A 9,665-nucleotide genomic window follows, 5' to 3' on the forward strand; every position below is an offset into this window, starting at 1 on the left:
AAGTATCCAATCAGACCAAAATGCCATAAAGATAGACAGACACAACAAAATGCTGCTTAATAACAGTTGGATCAAAGAGAAAATCAAGAAATCAAAATGGAATATCTGAGATTAACGATAGTGACAAAATACATTTCAGAATCTATGGGACACAGTAAAATCAGTAATTTTTGGAAAACAAAGAAATACAGGCACACATAAGAAAGAAAAATATGGATTAAAATCAACAACTAAAAATAATACCTTATATGTATGGAGAACTAACAACAAAGGAACCCCCGCAGTAATAGAAGAAAAGAAACAACAATACCAAAGCAGATATAATAGTATAGAAACCAAAAAAAATAATATTAAAATAAATGAAACCAGGGGTTGATTTTAAAATAATAAGCAAGATACACAAACAATTGGCAGGACACACTAGAAAAAAGTGCTCAAAGAAATTGGATCAAAAATGAAAGGAAAGACAATACTAGAAATCCAAGATATCAAGAGAGTCTAAACTGGCCAATAACATGCAAGGAAATTGAGAAAAATAATTAAAAATCTTCTCCAAGAATAAAAGTTCTGGGACCATAGTGATAGCACACTGGGTAGGAAGTTTGCCTTTCATGCTGCTGATCGGATTTGATCCCTGGAATCCAATAGGGTACCTATTTCTGAGCACAGAGCCAAGAGTAAGCCCTGAGCACTGCCTGGTGTGGCTCAAACAAACAAACAAAAGGTCCAGGCCCAAATAAATTTAACAATTGTATGAAACATTTTGAGAATTAATGCCACTGATCCATAAACTACTTTAAAATATTAAAGAGAAGGGTTCCCCACTAAGACCTTCAATGAAGGTTATATTATGCCTAAAGCTCATAGATATACTAACAATATAGAAAATTACAGATTTCCAGGGATACAATGATATTTTTAATATGTGAAAATTAAATAATATCACACAAAACATTATTAAGAGATAAGACATAAATGAAATGATCATATGAATTGATGAAGAAAAACTTTTGACAAGACAGCATGGTGATATACAGTGAAGACCCTAAAGAGTCCACAGAAAAAGTTTCTAGAAATAATAAACCAGTATAGCAAAGTGGCCAGTTATGAAGTATGGACAAAAAATTAGTTGTGTTCTTTTATATAAATAATGAGTCATAATAGAAAGAGATAAAGGAGTCTGCCACATGTAAAACATTTCAAATACTATCAAGTATCTAGGAATCATTTAGTAAAACTGCTGAGAAAACATTGTCTCAAAGAAGAAATACAGATGGTCAAAACGCACATGAAAAAATGCTGGGACCGGAGAGATAGCACATTGGTGTTTGCCTTGCAAGCAGCTGACCCAGGACCTAAGTTGGTTGGTTCAAATCCGTCATATGGTTCCCCGTGCCTGCCAGGAGTTATTTCTGAGCAGATAGCCAGAAGTAACCCCTGAGCACCGCCGGGTGTGTCCCCCCCCCAAAAAAAAGCTCCACATTATTAGTCATTCAGGAAATATAAATCAAAACAACATCCAGGAAATATAAATCAAAACAACATTGAGATACCATCTCACAAAACAGAGACAGGCACACATCAAAAAAACAAAACATAAACAAACAAAAAAACAAGAAGGAATGCAGGGGGAAAGGGGCTCTGATACACTGCTAGTAAGATTACAGACTAGTACAGCCTTTTGGGAAAACAATATGATTATTTCTTAAAAAAATAAAATTGAGCTTCTATATGATCAAGCAATAGCACACCTAAACCTATACATAGGAACTCCAAAATACTATGCAGAAAAGCCCTCTGCATTCTGTTGTTCATCAAACTACTACTTACAATATCCAGAAACTTAAAACAACCAAAAGAAATAGCAGTAAAACTATACAAAGGAATACTATGCAGGTGTTAGGAAAAAATGAACCCATAAAATTTGCTTTTATATGAAGGATATGGATATTATTATGATGAGTGATATGAATCAGAGGAAGAAGGATAGAGAGAATCATCTCACTCACTTGTGGGATACAAGAAAAATAAAAGAGATTATGGGAGTTACATCCAGAGGACCAATCCATGGTAGAAAGTTTGGCACAAAAAATAGTGAGTACAGGTAGGATCCACTACTACAAGAATAGTTGGTACTGATCACTCTGCACAAGAACTGGGTTCCAAATGAGAATAATCTGGCATGCATGGCACATATTCATTGGAAGCAGTGCCAACATTACTCTTAATGGTAAAAACTGAAAGCATTTTCACTGAAGTCAGGCACTAAACAAGTATATCCATTTTTTTCCACTCTTATTCAACTTAGTATTAGAAGTTCTAGCAATAACAATCAAGCAAGAGAAGGAAATCAAAGAATATCAAAGGAAAATTAAAGAAATCCAAATTGGAAAAGAGGAAGTTACATTATTTCTATTTGCAGATGATGTGATGATATTCATTGAAGACCCTAAACAGTCTATCAAAAAAGCTCCTAGATACAATAAACCAATATGGCCAGCTAAAATTCAATACACTAAAGTCAACATACAAGAGAGAGTTGTATTTCTTTATACAAATAATGACTCAGAGGAGAAAGTGATCAAAGAGTCTAAGCCCTTTAAAATAGTGTCCAAAATATCAAGTACCTAAGTGTAACCACACCCCCCATTTCCTCCAGTGTAATCTTACCTGCTAATAGACCCTCCATTCCTGGGAGGGGTCTTGGGGAGATTATGAAAGGTTTGGCCTCAGGAGCAAAAGGGGATTTTGCCAGCATGGAGAGGTAGCAGGAGCAAAGATGGCTGAGAGACAAGTACAATGCAGGGCTGAATAGATATACAGCATAAATGGTTATGTTAGGCCACATGTGATGGCTAGGGCATGAATAAGGCTGCTATTTCCTGAAACCTGAGTGTGGATGATTTACTCGCCTCTGCCTGAACCTGATGACCCGCCGGTTGGAGGAGTTGGAGCCAAGTGGCTTGGGATTGCAGAGAAAGGTCCTTCCATCCATCCACCTCCATCCAGCTCCATCCTAAGGGCCTTCCTTATTATTTTAATCAACACCTAGGAATCAACCTAACAAGAAGAGGTTAGAGATCTATACCTTGAGAACTTAAAAATACTTAGTAAAGAAATTGAAGAAGGCATAAGAAAATAGAAATACATTTTATGTTCATGGATTAAAAGAACGAGAATTATCAAAATGACCATCTTGCCTACACTACTATTTAGATTCAATACAATCCCTATCCAACCAGAAAAAAATCCTTCATTTACTTAGAACAGACAATTATAAAGTTCATATGGAATCTATATAGCCAAAGTGATACTAAGAAAAAGTAAACTGGGAGGAATCACCTTACCTAACTTGAAGCTTTAGTACAAAGCCATAATGAAAAAAACAGCATAGAAGTATAACGTAGAAGGCTGAAGTGATGGCACATAAGGCTGATCCAGGACAGACCTCGGTTCGATATCTAGCCTCCCATATGGTCGCCCAAGCCAGGAGCAATTTTTGAGTGCATAGCCAGGAGTAACCCCTGAGCGTCACCAGGTGTGGCCCCAAAACCCAAAGGAAAAAAAAAAAGAAGTGTAACATAGAAAACGTTTCTGACCAATGGGTTCAGATATAATATCGGATATAATATCCAACAAAATCCCCAACCATACTGTCAACTAATATTTGATAAAGGTAAACTAATATTGATAAAGGAGCTGAGAATAGGAACTTATATAAAGAAAGCCTCTTTAAAAATGATGGGGGGATTATATATATAATTAATTAATATAATATAATATAATATAATATAATATAATATAATATAATATAATATAATATAATATAATAATATTAATTAGTATAATGAATATAAATAATAAATATAATTAATTATAATTAATATAATTAAAGGTGGATAGACCTGAATACATAAGGTACATTAAGGAACACTTAGGCATAGTGCTCTTAAATGAATCTTTAATTATGTGATGTCAGTGACAAAGGCTACAGTCAAAACTGAAAAAATAGGACTACATTAGACCTAAAAGTTTCTGTATGGCCAAGATACAAAGGCTAAAACTAAAAGACAACTGGGTGGGAAAAATGTATTGGCACTAAACACATCAGACCAGGGATGGCGAACAACTTCGACACAAAAAGCCAAAATTTTAAACTGTGAGAGTCAGAGAGCCACACCACACAGTGACCTGCCAAAACAGACAAACATTCACACAAAAGCATATAATTTTAACAATAATATATTAAACACATATTGGATTTTGCCATTTTGACTGAGGGTAAAAATCCTGTTCGCCACCCCTGCATCAGACAAATACATAAATTGATATTTATGTATAAAGTATTTACATAGGTTAATCTTACCAAACCTAAAACCCCCATCAGAATTGGGGAAAGGAACTAAGAGTCACTTCTCTGTAGAACACTCACAGGTGACCAACAGGCATATGGATGTATGCTCATCTCTTATCATTAGAAAAATCTATAGCAAGATGACAATGAGATTATTTATTACAGTGAGGATATTACATATCAAAAATATTGGGAACAATCTGTGTCAGTAGTGATGTGGTGAAGAAGAAACTCTTATCCACTGATGGTGAGATTGTATCTGGTTCAACACCTATGAAAAATAATATGGAGACTTGGAATCATGCTGCCTTAAAACACAGCATTTTCAAATTTGTGTATCTATCCTGAGGACAGAAAATCATTCACTCAAAATATTTTATTCATTACAGAACTCAATCCACAATAGATAAGAATGGAAACCAACCAAGATTTCCAATAGTAGATGGGTGGATCATGAAAAGGTGGTGCATATATACAATGAAATACTACATAGCTATAAAGAATGATGCAATCATGCAATTTGCTAGATGGAATCGGAAGATGTGTTAAATGAAGTAGGCCAGAATAAGAAGAATAAATGCAGGACAATATAACTTATATGTGGTATTTAGAATAACTGCATGAGGAAATGCAATGGATTAAATGGGATTTTTCCAAAGCACTCTTGGCCCCAGAGTATAGTGAGGAGAAGGAAAGAAATAGATTAGATGAGAAGAGAGTTGTGATATAACAGGCAACTGTGGTCAAGGGGACTCAAGTTACATTGGCGCTGTTGAGGAAAGACAGAAGTAATTATTCAAACCACAGGGTCAACCACAGTGATATCTGGAGACCCAAACTTTCATGACAAAACTTTAAAAGGTAACTTTTAATGATGGAAGGCTGGGGTAGTATGGGATGTACTCTGGGAACATTGACAGAAGTAAATTGACAGTGGTGTGTGTGATTGGTGCTGAAGCATTTAAAACTAATCACAATGCTTTAAATAGAAATTTAATAAGAAAATAAATGTTATTATTTCATTGAATAGTAAGTATAAATGATTCACTATTTTTATGTTAGATAAACATATATGATTGATTTGCCTAAACACTATTTTTTTCTCTTTCAGTTAAATATTTTTTAGGGCACTTGAAGCTTGAATGTGGCCACTTGGTTTAGATACTTGACATCCTATGTGCTCTCTGAACTGGATCTAGGAAGAGGCCCTAAGCACTGCCAGGAGTGGCCCCAAACAAAGAACAAATCGTAAGAATTTTTTTAAAAAAATTTAAATTTTAGTAGCCCTTAATTTTATTTATTGCAAATAATTTTATTAACTTTATGCATTATACTTCATTAAATTTTAATATCATGGATTTAGGTTATTTACAATTTTCCTTGAATTTTTTAACTTTGTAAAACAGTAGTCTCAAATTTTTATTAGAATACTGAATTATCTAAAATTAATCACAAACTAGTTTAGTTTTTCAGAATCTACATGATTCTGAATATGATACACTACCACCCAACAATAAAGCTCACTTATAAAGTTTTGTCTATCTAACAATGAAAGTCTTATGGACACTTATGAACAGTATTTTTATATAATTTTTATGTTTTCTTGGGGGGGAATACAAACTGATAGTACTGGGACTACTTCTGATTCTATTTGGGAGTCACTCATGGAGGTTTCAAGAAATTGTGTGGTGCTGAGAATTTAAACTCAAGTCTCCTGGATGCAAAATACACACAAGATACACACTGTGTATCCTCTATGTGATTTTTAAATATTTGATCTTCATCATTAATCTATGATTTTTCCCTTTTTTTACTGTGCCTATACAAAAACATATGGTGTCATATTGTATTGCTGGTGCTATTCTGAGTAAGGATGACAGATCACAGATACTGGGGTTTGGTTTTGATCTGAACTTTTATCCCAGGCAAGACGTTTTCTTGGTTTTTGTACCAAGCAGCACCAAAACTGGTGAAGATAGAGAAAATATGTATATATATAAAAATATAACAAATATATAAAACTGAGTTAAAAAAAGAAAAAAAAGTATTTGAAGAAAACAAGTGATGGAGGAGGCTACCTGTATGCTTAGGAATACACATCTTAAGATGCATTATTATATAGGTATTAAACTTACAAAGGCAATATAGGCCTCCCAATAAGGTCTTTTGAGATATTCTTGTGGGGAGTGAAAGCCAAGACACTTTTTCGTATCACAGACCTTGGTCTTGAGACTGAGATATGATTTGTGGCATTACAGAATCGTGTAGTGTCCTTGAGCTGGGTGTGTTGCTGAAGGTGGTTTCAGTATCATACAACAGTCCACGATTTGATGGGGGTGAGAGGGGCCACAAAGATTGAGTCATCAGGCATGTTAGTTGTACTTTCTTGGCAAGAAGCGAGATGGGGGACTGAGAGGGTGTCTTTCTTTGAGCTGGATGATGGTCTGTTGGGGCAAGAGGTCGGTCTTGGTGCCTAACAAGTTAAGAACTGAGGATAAGGAGGGTTCTTTAAGGGGAAGACAAGTAATCCGGGATGGGAGATGAGGGAGTAGAAGGGGCTCTATGTGGGGGAGGGGCAATATATCAGAGGGGCTATATACATTGTATATTGTTTATGGATTAGACATGGCAGTCAGAGAGGACCACTGTATAGGAAGTCACGTCTACATATACACTGATTTTAGATTTCAATTAGAATACTATCCTCCAAATCTAGGGCATTATATTTCCTTTCCTAGAACCAGTCAAGAATTAAGAACATTTAAACAGGTTCTCAACCTGTTTAGAGTACAGGCGGGGGTCGGGTGGGGAGGAGGGAGACTTGGGACATTGGTGATGGGAATGTTGCACTGGTGATGGGTGGTGTTAAGAAAAAAAATATTGTTATTCAATAATGGAATACAATGTATATACAATATATTATTATATACAATACATTGCATTATTTAATACATTGTAGTTCAAGCTAAAAAAAAAAGAATTAAGAACATTTTGGGATGATGTTAAAAAGTATATTTGACGCATGAGCACTAATGCGCCCACGCACTTTTAAAAATGAACATTAGTAAGAAAAGAATACTTGACTGGGGTCCAGTATGCAAAGGGAGGAGTTTCTCTCCCCCACCCTGCTCCCAGATCCCAGATGTAGAACTGATACAGCTCCCTGCAACAACACCAGGAACTAAGCTCCATTGGGAGATTTTTAACATCGCTCTGACACCAACTTGTGCCAGTGTTAAAATAACAACGAGGACAGCATAGAAATGACAACTTGACCTAAGACCAGGAGGTCCTATCTCATCACTTAACACTAAGTGGAAATCAGAAGATGTATCATCTTTGAACTGTGAAAAATAAGAGCACTAACTACAGAAAACTGACTTCGACGACCGTGACTGGGCAAAGCTTACCTTGGGACCGATAAGGAAAATCCTACACTAGGCTGTAGCCCAGGACTCTTACGAAAATCAAGATTTCCTAGTACAGAGGCCCAACTTTGACAACAGAGACTGAGCAGAACCTTTGGAACCATAATATCCTAGGGACTGAGCAAAAACAGGGAGCACAAGATACAGAAGACTGAACACAACAGAACCTCTAGAACCGTAAAGACCCTATCCTAGAACTTGTCCTATGACCTGCGCAATTACCAAGATTGCTAGCTATAGTGGCCTGATTTTCTCATCCACAACTGAGAGGAAAGTTTCCTGGCACCACACACACACACACACACACACACACACACACACACAGACACACACACACACACACACACAAACAACCTGGGATATGGTAATAAGTATATATGGAGCCAGTGGTTGTTCCCATGAATTTATGCTTCAAGAGGGGAGAAACCCTGAATCTCTTAGGCCACGGGAATTCCCTTTATTCCCCAATACTTACTGTGCCTATGCAAAAAAAAAAAGTGGGGGTAACACCAAACCCTGCAACTCCAGCACTCCTTTTTCTTGCTTTGTTTTGTCTGTTTTTAATATTATTTTCCTTCTCTTTTTTCCTCACTTTATTTTTCTTTTTCACTCATGTGGATATTATTTGGTTTTTTTTTTCTGGGTGTATTTTTCTTTTCTGTCTTTCTTTTTCTCTCTCTTTTTTCTTTTTCTTGGTAGTTGCTACCAAATTTTTTCTTCTCTTTTCCGTATCCTTTTTTATCTCCAACAAAATCACATAACTTGAATCATTCAGCCTCATAAATTGAAGGGGGAAAATGATACCAGGACCAGTCATATGAACATGTAGTGAAAATAAAAAATGATCAGACTTGAACACCAAACCCAAAGTCAATGACAACAGAATAAATACCCAATCTACAACAAGCTATAAAGTGGAGACCAGTTACACTAGTATTCTGGGGGATAAAGGAGGGAGATATGGGATACATGCTGGGAACAGGGGTGGATGGAGGACAATACTGGTGGTGGGAATGCACTTCATTCATTGTCACTATGTACCATAAATAATTCTGCGAAAGACTTGTAATACACTTTTATCACAATAAAAATTTATTTAAAAAAAAAAGAATAAATTCCAGAGACAATAGAGATGAGAGTTGGAAAGACCACCCCATTACAAGCTTATCACAAGGAGTGGCAAGTGCAGCTAGAAAAATAATTACATCAACAGCTACCATGATAATGATAGAGAGATAAATACAATGTCTTGAAGACAGGCAGGAAGTGTGTGGGAGGTAAGAAATGGGGGATAATGTTAGAGGGAAAGTTGCACTGGTGAAGGGATGTGTGTTTTTTTGTTTTTGTTTTGGGCCACATCCTGTGACACTCAGAGTTATTCCGGGCTATGCACTCAGAAATCGCTCCTGGCTTGGGGGACCATATGGGACTCTGAGGGATCGAACCAGTTCATCCTAGATTAGCTCTTGCAAGACAGACACCCTACTTCTTGCGCCACAGCTCCGACCCAAGGGGTTTTATGGCTAAAACCCAATTATGAACATATATGTAATCATTGTGTTTAAATAAAAATTATTTAAAGAAAATAAATTACAGAGTAAAGTACAAAAGAGTGATCACATATAGTAAAGTTTCAATTTATGAAATCTTGGATCAGAAATACATTAAGCATATATGTTCTGGATTGTGGGTAATGATGAAAAAGCATCTTAAAATCACTGCTTAAGATCAAATTGTATTCCAGATTTGAATAAGTAGAATAGTTCTAAATGGTTAGCATATTCCTATTTGTGAGTTTCAGGAAAATATGATTATTTTCTGCTATAAAAGATTTAATTCTGAAAAAGAATAATACAAAACTCAACAACTTAAAAAAATATATT

The sequence above is a fragment of the Suncus etruscus genome, chromosome 17 (assembly GCF_024139225.1).
Source record: "Suncus etruscus isolate mSunEtr1 chromosome 17, mSunEtr1.pri.cur, whole genome shotgun sequence".
In the NCBI taxonomy this organism is placed as follows: domain Eukaryota; kingdom Metazoa; phylum Chordata; class Mammalia; order Eulipotyphla; family Soricidae; genus Suncus; species Suncus etruscus.